This window comes from Rattus norvegicus, chromosome 14 (genome assembly GCF_021556685.1).
Source record: "Rattus norvegicus strain SHRSP/BbbUtx chromosome 14, alternate assembly SHRSP_T2T, whole genome shotgun sequence".
Taxonomy (NCBI): domain Eukaryota; kingdom Metazoa; phylum Chordata; class Mammalia; order Rodentia; family Muridae; genus Rattus; species Rattus norvegicus.
In genome coordinates, this window is record NC_141547.1 from 2634081 (window position 1) to 2645168 (window position 11088).

Sequence of the window (11088 nt, forward strand, 5' to 3'; positions counted from 1 at the left end):
GCTCTTATTATCTCTGAGGATCCTGCTGCAACGTGCTGATGTGTCCCTCCATCAGCACGCAACACATGGCCTCTCTCTTTTGCAACGCCTGCAACCATGAGGGTCACATGTCCTAGATGTGCTGACTCGTTGGAAGGTGAATACTTCTAATCCTGGGCTCCGGTCGGCTTTCCTCACCACCCCTCCGGAGGACAGGGACTCCACACAATGCCACAGCGTCACATCCCTCGGTGTCTGTCATTTTAAAACAGTTCTCCTGCTTTGGCCTTCATGACCTTGATATAAAATCAAGTCAATTATTTTGTTGTACTGTGTGTTCCTCGACTTGTGTTTATATTCAGTTTTTATTAAGATGAGTAGAATTAATTCTGACTATGTTAGTATTAGTCCCAGGACGTTGGTGGAGAGGGCGGAGCAGGATGAAGAGAAAGAAATATCTAGAAGAGAGAGGCCCGTTCTCTTCGTAAATGTGCTTATCTCACTGCACACAAAGGAAGGGGACCTCTTGAACAGAGAGCTCTGGTCTGGGAAAGGAAGCCAATTCCCCCGGAAGCCCTGTAAGATAAGGAATCTGGGGCTCTGTAAACTCATTGGCTTCCGTGTCTTTTTACCATCCCTCCTTAGCTTCCTCCTTAGTCCCAGTCAGATCATTCGGGGTTAGGGGAGAGGTTAAATCCCTTAGGCTGAACCTTGGAAATGGGACTGGTCAGGACAGCTGCTTAAGAAACTGGGCTGCTCGAGGCTCAGGTGTGGTGACTCCTTTGCAAGCCCGTGAATGTCAGCAGTGCTGTGACAGGGTTAAGAACACGCCTTTTGGGGAGGAGGTGTAGTGGTGCTCCCTCACCTCCCTCATCCCCCTGGTACAGGACCACCCTCCTCCCCGCCCTTCCCCCATTGGCATTCGATGCCCCCTGAACAGGAGCTGAGTTTTCATTAGAGCAATCAAGAGGAATGGTGTGTCCCTATTTAGATCATGCTCCTAGGGCAGGAAACGGCTAGGTGAGGGCTCAGGTTGATGTGGGGGGCGTCAGGAGCAGCTGCAGCATCTGGAAGGAGAGCGGGTGCCTGTGCTTCCACTCGAAGACTTTCAATTTGTCTCTGAACCCTTTCATCGCAATGGAGTTTAGCGGGAGAAGAAAGAGAAAGGCAAACAGGAAGTTAAAGAATTTGCGATTGATTTCCCAGGCCAGGATGCTGCAGGAGGCAGCAGAGGAGCCCAAGGCGGCATTCTCAGGAGTCCCTGAGGCCCTAAATTAGCAGCCAAGCAGGGCCTGGAGACTCCATGCCTGAGCCCACCCGGCCCAGCAGCTCCTTGAGGAAGACAGCAATTTACTTGAAGGGCATTGCTAAGGGGAAACAAACTCCACGCCCTTTGTTCAGCCTAGGAGTTTGTACAGCCTGACAAAGGTAACATAGTTTGGTTTTCCCAAAGGAGCGATGCCGTGGCGTCTATGTATTTAAAGCCTAACCGCCCCAAACTGGCTGAGGCCTTTGCAACTGCGCAGGCGCTTCAGTCCACTCATCAAGGAAAACTCACAGCGTTCTTCACACAGCGGCTTCTGAGACACCGAAAGGTTCAGAAGTCAATATTTGCTTATAGGAACTCTGCTTGCTCTCCCCCACACTTCACCCGTGGGTCTCTAAAACTCCTTTCTGTCTAGCTTAGGGAGCAATAGTCGCCTCCCCTCCCCTTGTTTGGACCGAGCATTTTTTTAACCCTCTTGTGACGGCTATCCAGGTAAAGCTGGCTCTCTCTGAGGTTTCATTTATTATTTTATGAATAAGACAGATGAAAACACGTCATCAGAGTGGCTCGTGGGTTTTGTCAAAAGACTTTAATTTGAAAGCCCTCCTTGCCTTGTAAGGAGCCCTTTGAAAGACGATCCTTTTGAGACGCCTTGGTTCCAGAGGAAGTACTCAGCTTTAAGGGGAAATGCTCGCTCTGTCCCCTGGTCCCACAAGTGGATATGTGTCACAAACACACACATACACACCCTTTCACTGGACCCTTCCGCTTCCTGACCCAGCAATCAGATAATTTGGTGAAGGAAATGTTAAAGTAGTATCAGGCTGAACTGAGGAAAGTGGATTCTTTCTGTGCCTGCCTGGGTTCTTCGGGAACCAGGATTACCTTCCGGCCTCTACCAGCCTGTTACTAGGGAACAGCCCAGTCTTTGACTTTCTGAGGAGTAAGGTTGAGAATCAGAGGCAGCCAGTTCGATAGCTGACACACTGTAAGTTCAGACGGCTTTTACTAGCGGAGGGGTACACACTCATCTATTATACTTACTGAGCCCAGGACCTAGCAACATGAAGGCAAGTACTAAAATCCATCAAATCTGTCAGATATTATAATCTTATCTACTTAAAGAAAATCTTGCTAAGAAAGAGAAAGGGGGAGTCGGGGATGGGGGCGTGTAGAGAAGTCAAGTGGTGAGACCCCAGAAGGCATGTAGAGGCAAAGACATTAGTGGGTCAGGTTTATAATCCTGAGGAAGGGAGACAGAGACAGATAGATAGATTCCAGGGAAACACTGGCCCACCAGGCTAGCCTTAGTCCTTGAATTCCAGGAGGGGGGGGGCGGGAAGGGAGAGGGAGGGAGGGAGAGAGGGAGAGAGAGGTGGGGGGAAGAGGGGGGAGAGAGAGAGAGAGAGAGAGAGAGAGAGAGAGAGAGAGAGAGAGAGAGAGAGAGAGAGAGAGAGAGAGATTGTGCCTCAGGGACTATTGTCACTCTAGAGGCAGTGCCACCTAGGAGAATGGAACCAACAAGTGAGACAGACTAAAGTCTCATGTGGTAGCCATCTTTTTTTTGTTTTTAAGATTTATTTATTTATTTCATATATGTGAGTACACCGTTGCTGTCTTCAGACACACCAGAAGAGGACATCAGATCTCATTACAGATGGTTGTGAGCCACCATGTGGTTGCTGGGAATTGAACTCAGGACCTCTGGAAGAGCAGTCAGTGCTCTTAACCGCTGAGCCGTCTCTCCAGCCCATGTGATAGCCATCGTTACTTGAAGCATCAGACAATTCACACTGCGAGGGTTAAAAACGCCACGTGAGTAAAGTTCTCATGAGTTCAAGCTGCCTGCAGTCACAAGGACAAGCTGCTCATGGCAAACACGTGCTTTTCTATAGATTCATATTAAAAGATTTAAACATTTAATTAAATAACTCCAGCAAGCAAAAACGAGTAATCTGAGGTAAACTCACTCCTATCTGCTACACTTGGGTGGAGTACAAAAATACATTCCAACAACAATTCCATGTTTGGAGAAACTGAGGTCACAAGACTCTTGTTGTCTTGGAGTGTTCTCACAAGCACCCAGAATTCTCCTCATAAGACTCTTGGACCGTGTTCCAACAAGTACCAACACCCAATTTGGAAAAAATAAATTCCTACCCAATACAACAAAGAAGGAGATGCTAAAACAGCGTCTTAGAATGTACGGGACCAATCACAAAGCCAGGTAGAAATCACTGAGAGATGTCAAAATGACTGGCCCAGAGTCAGGAGCAAGTAGGTGGACTTCGTGCAGGGGGTGACTGTTGAACAAGACTAAAATATGAACAGGATTTAGGCTCAGGGGACAAAGCACTTTCCATGCAAACATGAGCTCTAGAGTTTGGATCCCTAGAACTCACATAAAGCCAGATGTGGAAGAATATACCACTAATCCCAACACACTAATGCAAAAGGTAACCCACAGGAGAAGCCCTGTTAGCTTGCTATCCAGCTAGGCTGGCATATGCAGCAAGGACAAGGAACTCTACCCAAGACAAAGTGGACAGTGAGTGCTGACACCCAAGGCTGTCCCTTCACCCCAACATGTGAGCCCTGGAATGCAGGCACACACACACACACACATACACACACACACACACACACACATCATCATCATCATCATCATCACCACCACCACCACCACCATCATCACCATCATCACCATCACCATCACCATCACCATCATCATCATCATCATCATCATGCACATAATAAAAATGAGTAGGATCTGCACTTAAGAGGATGGGGCATGGCAGGCTGAGGGGCTGTGTTTACAAGAGGACACTGCTAATCTTATGTGGGGCTTCAGCTATCTGTCTCACTATTTACTAAATACAAGTAACAATGTTACTTCTGTTTAACAAATGAGGGACCCAGATTTAGACCTTGCTGGAGGCCATCCAGCTGCTCATAAGAAGCTGTAGTGTAGTCTTGGTGCAGTCCTATAGGCCATGGTCAGAGCTGTGCTGGCCAATATGGTGGCTACTAGCCACAGGCTCCTGGACATGTGGCCCACACAAATGGCCACAAGAGAAGTAGTCCACAGCTGAGTTGAAAGACTTTGCGAACAGAAAAAGAAAAGGTAGAGGAGGCTGCTAAGGTAACCCACTAGGTAAAGTAAATTCTGTCCCCAGGAACCATATCCCTAGGTTCACTCACTGGCCAGTCAGCCTAGCCGACTGGGAAGATCCAGACTCACAAAGGGTGGAGAGCATCTGAAGACCGACAGGAGGCCTCCACGCCCAGACGTTCACATGTTCAATGGCACACACCCAGGTGAACATGCACGAATACACAAACATGTGAAATATCTCACTAGCAATGTTTATATTAATTTCGTGTTAGAATGGTAATACATTAGATACATTGAGTAAAATGCGTATGATCAAAGCTATTTTCAAGTGTTTCAGTCTTTTACCTTTTTGTAACTGGGTTACAAGAAAAATTACAAAGTATACCTATGGCGTATTTCTGTTCAAGCCACCAGGCTCTGAAGCAACAGTGACGGTGGCCAGTCCTGGGGACAAGGACATAAATGTCTGCTGTCCTCGTTGCATTCTGCCTGTGGACTCTGTGCTGTGCTCTGTCATGTGCTATGCCTTGCTGTTACTCAGCTCCTGAGAGTAGCTCTCCTGACCAGGCAGCTTAGAGTCAGAGCCTGCCTTTCCACTTCAGAGCAGGGAATGACTGTGGGTGTGATTTTGGTTGTGATGCCACCAGTCTGTTTCTGAGCATCATTACCTGCATCGGGGAATTCAAAGGTGCATTTTTCCAAAGGGCTGAAGAGTAGAATTTTAGGAATCTCTTGCACTGGGGCAAGGCCTGGAGGAAGTAACTTTCGCCCTAAGCCAGGCCCCTTGTGGCTGGTTTCCTTCCACATTAGGCTTTGAGGGCACCTGTACTGGCAAGCGTCTGACCACAGCCCAAGTCCTGAGCTGGGAGGAAGCCTCCAAACCCGGACCTGCCTGCTTTGTAGTCTCCATGCCTTCTCCCCAGCTGCACACGGTCTGACTTTCATCAGCTCTTCTCACCTCTGAACATCAGTGCCTTCAGGCTCCCCATGGCTGGTTTGCTTTCATTGTCTCATGCAGACCAGCTCAGCTGAGTTAATCACCTTTTCAGCCTCTCTAACTTCCTCAAGTAAAATGCATCCTCTTTGTCTTGTTTCAGAGCTGAGATCCCTGCTTGGTGATGGGCTCTGTGGGGACTGTGGAGAACCGCTATACTATCTGAGCATCTGTGACACACACACACACACACACACACACACACACACACACACACACACACGGGATCACCTTGCCACAGTAGAACACTCCTCCCTGTTCAAACCTCCAGGGATGCTTGTTCTGCCTGTCTGTTAAGAAGCAGGATTAGAAGAGGAAATTGGTTACAGTTTTTCCATTTCATTTTGTTTGTTTGTATTTGTTTCTCTAACGTCTGATAGAGCTGTTAGATGAGAATACCACACGGGAGAGAAACCGCGATAACTCCCTGAACTGACTCTGCAGTGAGGCACCGCTCACTGTGGGAAGAGAGCACTGGCTTTGCTCATAGCTCTTTAAAATAAATTATTTAATGTAGTTGGAAGTTTGTCTGGCACTGTGTGCGTGCCTGGTGCCAGGAGAGTCCAGATGCAGGTGTTGAATCCCCTGGGACTGGGGTGACAGATGGCTGTTAGCCATAGTGTGGTTTCTGAGGCTCAAACCCAGATCCTCTGGAACTGCAGTCAGCACTTGTAACCACTGACTCATCTCTCCAGCCTTGCACAAAGGCTCAGAACCTGCACGACTGAATCACCTGGCAGTGGTGTCTCAGGCTCTGACATTTGATGCAGGGGTTGGTGCATGGGGGTTGGGGGAGGTTCTGCCACAACCTAGGGTTTTTCCCTTTATTACCTGCTTCCCTCAACTGTCTCATAAAATGCAGTGGCTTACTACTACTATTACTACTCTACTACTACTACTACTACTACTACTACTACTACTACTACTACCACCACCACCACCACCACCACCACTACTACTACACTACTACTACTACTACACTACTACCACCACCACTACCACCACCACTACTACTACTACTACTACTACTACTACTACTACTACTACACTACTATTACTATTATTATCTTGTCATTGTTTTATGAGACAGGCTGTCACACTGCAACCCAGGTTGGTCTAGACGTCAACATGAAACTTTGGTCATCTTGACAATTTTCTTGCCTCAGGCTGCTAAATACAAGCCAGAACACCCACACCCTACTGTGTTCATTTGTGTCAATCCCCTGCCTCAGCCTTTCAAGTGCTAGAATTGAAGGCCTTGAGTAGGGTCACCATACCTAGCAGAAAAAGGGGATTGTTTTCTTTCTTTTTTTTTTCTTTTTTTCACAGTGGGGTATGAGGAGGGGTGTTAAACCCAAGCCCTCATGAATACTGGGCAAGCATTCTACCTTTGAGCCATACCCATAGCCCAGTTTGCACTATACCCCAGAGCTCGGTGTATTAGACTTCGATGCCTGCCTTTCAGGCTGGCCACTATCGGCTCTGTTGTGGCAGCATCTAGGGACTCACATCCTATCTGCCTTTCCTGAGGCTGATTATGACCATGGTGACTAGGAGTGGGTTGGCATCTTGGGCATGACAGGAGAACCTGGAGGGCACCTGGAGGGCTTGTCTGCCAGAGGTCAGGGTTCCTCGCTTGCCGGCGGTGATGTCCAGGCCACTTGCTTCATCCCTCAGAGGCTGTCGTGTCTGTTCTTCCTCCGCTGACCCTGCCTCACCCAGGTAGCATTGCCTCAGTATAGGAAGAAATGGTTGACCTCCGAGACACACCGTTACTTCCTCCGAGGAGCCTGAGATATAATTTCACACAAAAACTCACTTACTTTCTTACAATTTGAAGGCAGGCAGGTTAACGGGATGATCTCTATTTTCCTCCTGATTGTGCTTTTGTAGTTAGAACTTGGGTTTTGCACAACAGAGAGAGGGAAACCTGCTCTCTGCTCTAGAAACAGATATGGAATCTGCCTAGTAGTGAACACATGTGGAAACGAACTGTGGAATGGGTGCCTGGTGGCTGGCTCCTTTCCCATTTTATTTTTATTTTATATAAATAGGTGTTTTGCCCCATGTATGTCTGTGCACTAAATGTGTGCAATGCTCAAGGTGGCCAGAAAGGGGCATCAGATCTCCCAGGACTGTGAGCCCCCGTGTGGGTGCTGGGAACTGAACTTGGGTGTTCACAACCAATGACTGCCCATCCACCTCTCCAGCCTGTGACTGTCGCTTCTGTTATGGTGCCTTCCTTCTTCTCTTCCGTTCCTGTCAGCTGCTCTCACATCTCGTCCTTGAGAGAAGCATGGTCTACAGGCACAGGAAGCCACTGACGGGAGGTGTAATAAGGACCTCTCATGTTTCAAAGGTTCCTAAGGAGTCATGACAGATCTATGCATTGATGTTCTCAGGGGACCAAATTCCTATACAGACTGGGAGGGAGCTCAAGTGCTCCCCTTGGTGTTGAGGTAGGCAATAATGATCTCAGGCAGTCCCTGTCCTCATGAGTGAACCAGTGCCCAGGCAAGGACCGGAGGGCGCAGAGTGACCTACTTGCACCTTTCTTATCTGTCACATGAGAACACAGCATTCTAATTTCCTTCTGAAAGACGCTCTCCTCAAGACAGAAAGGAGCTCCTTCCAAACACCGAAGAACCATCGCTTCTCTACTTCCAACTTCCAGAGCTAGAAAATACATTTCTGCTGCTTGTAAATTACCCACTCTTGGGTATTGGGGGCAGTGTTGTTACTGCACATGGCCTCTGACAGATCTTCAAAGTGGCAGAGAACATCAGCTGGAAACTTAGTGGAGCACATGGCAGTAATCGGTGTGTCGCTCTGCCTGTCTTGCTCCTGGGGAGTAGAACTCAAGCTAGCCTTTCTTTCTGAATTATGTGAACCTCTGGGTTTGGGATAAGTCCTTAGACAAGGCAGGATCCAGGACAGGGACACTTGATTTCTCTGACCCTACAGTGTGATGGATCAGCCAAGGGAAGTTAAGTCACTTGCTGTGTGAAGAAACCAAGTGTGACTGTATCTGTGAACTCATGGTTTTGTGAACTGGTCCTACTGTACACATCTAGGATGCTCATATGTATAAACAACTGGAAGACAGGTGGTTTCATCCCTAGTTTACAGATGTCAGTTGGTGAAGGAGCAGATCCTGATGATCAAGTCTGGGCTTGGGGGTTCTGAGAGTCACAGAGTCAAAAGCAGGCAGCAGAACGTATTTGAAATCTATTTTGTGTTTGTAGTGAGAAGTGAGAATGGTTGTCCTTGGGGAGGGGGCAGCTAGAGCAAAGGAGAAGCAGAGGGACTGGAGAGATGGCTTCAGAATTAGGAACACTGGAGTCCTGAGGACTCAGATTGATTGGCCAGAACCCACATAGCAACTCACCATCAGCAACTCCAGTCCCAGGGGAGATCCGATGCCCTCTTCTGTCCACGTTGGGCATTACATGCACATGGTGCACAAACATGCCTGTAGGCAAACATCCACAGAAATAAAAACAATACGAGAGAGAGAGAGAGAGAGAGAGAGAGAGAGAGAGAGAGAGAGAGAGAGAGAGACTGAGCTGAAGCAGTTTGCCCTGAGTGGTTCTTCTGCGTATCCCAAGGACTCACTCACCACCTTCCCTCTGTATCCTCCATGCTTCTAGGGACCCAGACAGCTCTTACCTGATGGGAAGGGAAGGAAACCATGGATCCAGCAATGACCCACATGATTTTCAACTACGAGGCAGCTTAGATGCATCTGTGTATAGATCTGAAGACAAACTGAAGCCCTGTAGTGTCCCTGCTGAGGCTGCCCCAGGGGAAAGAGGAGCCCATCCATTAACACTTGAGCAATGGGTTTGTTCTTTTTTTCACTGATATGAGGATATGTACTACCCCAACGTCTGTGCATTCAGGGTGCCACAAATACAGGATCCGTTACTTTCTCTGCCAAGGTAGATGGGCTGGGGACCAAATTGGTCCAAACTGGCCCAAACTGGCCTACAAGCTTACTGTTTCTCATTTAAAAATAGTTTATACATACATACATACATACATACATACATACATACATACACACACACACACACACATGGGCGCGCACACACACACATACACACACACACACACACACACACACACACACACACACACACAGAGTACACTGTAGCTGTCTTCAGACACACCAGAAGAGAGCATCGGATTCCATTATGGATGGTTGTGAGCCACCATGTGGTTGCTGGGAATTGAACTCAGGACCTCTGGAAGAGCAGTCAGTGCTCTTAACCACTGAGCCATCTCTTCGGCCCTCTTACAGTATTTCTGCCTCATCTTCAGCACATATTCCTGGACCTTGAGGGGAGGGTTTTAAAGGGAAAAAAATTACATTTAGGACTGAGTATTCTAAAATCTCTCCAGCCCCCAGGTTTTCTCATTTATCTAATTTTATTTCATTTTCTCATTTTATTTCAAGGACAGCCAACCTTGGGTCTTCAAAACAGGCTTATATGTGCGGAGAGCGACGACGAGGGCCGCCAAAGTCAGTGCCACCGTTAGACCACGCCGTCTTCAGAACAATTTCCCAGGCTTTGAAACAACTACAGATGGATTGCCGAGGTGTCTCAGAGGGAAGGGAGTTGGAATGGCACTAGCTAGGAAGCTGTATGTTGATATGATAAAAGGAATTTCCTAGGAATCCCGATCTCCCCAATATTTTTAGCAGTGTGGTTGAGTTCCTCCCATGATTGTCGAGCACACCATGAATTTTAGCAAACCTTCGTATTAATAAATCAATTGAACACGGATTCTTGTCAGTTCACTCCTTCATTACGTTTGTGCTGTACTGTTCTTTCTGCCCCATCTGCTGTGCCAACTCTATCTAGATTCCCTTACACGGGTCGGACTGGGCTTCTCCTGAGGCAGAGGTGGGTGTAGGATAAACCGAGTTTCTTGGAGAAGGAAGTGACTATGAAGAACGCTTCTTGGGAGATACGTGAGGAAACTCCACTTCATACACTTCCCTGGAAGGTCCTAGTAGATTCAGGCCACAAAACTGTGTATATTATGGCTAGGCGCGTCCCTTAAAAACCATTACAATTCTCTGTGTTCTCACTCTCCTCTAAGTCCAGAGGTCAACAAGGCAAGATGATAGGACTGTAGACCCCTGAGTCACCACTGGAAGGAGTCACCGCCACGCCCCCGGGGATGCTTGTGGCCTGGGGGTTATTTATTATAGCCTAGACTTGGCTTCCCACAGTGTGGCATACTTCTTAACTGTGGGACCTCTAAGTTTAATATTGAAGAAGACAATGACAGGTCAGGCAAAATGAACACTTCCCCACCGGAAGAAAAAAATGATACATTAAACATTAACAAGAGCAACAACAACAATAACAATAACAACAACAACAATAACAACAACGACAATAACAGTAATAACAACGACAATAATATTAACAATACAGCAACAACAATAACGACAACAAAACAATAACAGCAATAACAACACAGAACACACCCAGACACCAGGGTTCCACACGGAGAGGTTTAATGAAAGAAGAGTAGAAGCGGAAAGGCAGGCAGCCATGGGCACGTGGAGGGGGCTGGGGATGAGGAAGGGGGCAAGAGCAGTGAAAAACAAAGAGCAAGAGGGGTGCGGAGAGGGTAAGAGGGAGGAGGGGCAAGCAGCCCCTTATGTAGTCAGGCACAGCTGCTGTTGCTAGGCGACCGTGGGGCGGAGCATACCTG

General features: G+C 47.7%; 1 long non-coding RNA gene across 1 annotated transcript; it reads left to right on the forward strand.

Annotated features, from left to right (window-relative positions):
• The first annotated feature begins 8930 nt into the window (after positions 1 to 8930).
• On the forward strand, positions 8931 to 10145 carry LOC102550678 (uncharacterized). The gene is made up of 2 exons (XR_015637682.1): positions 8931 to 9198; positions 9815 to 10145. It is a non-coding gene; the product is annotated as an uncharacterized LOC102550678 (long non-coding RNA).
• Positions 10146 to 11088: the final 943 nt, after the last annotated feature.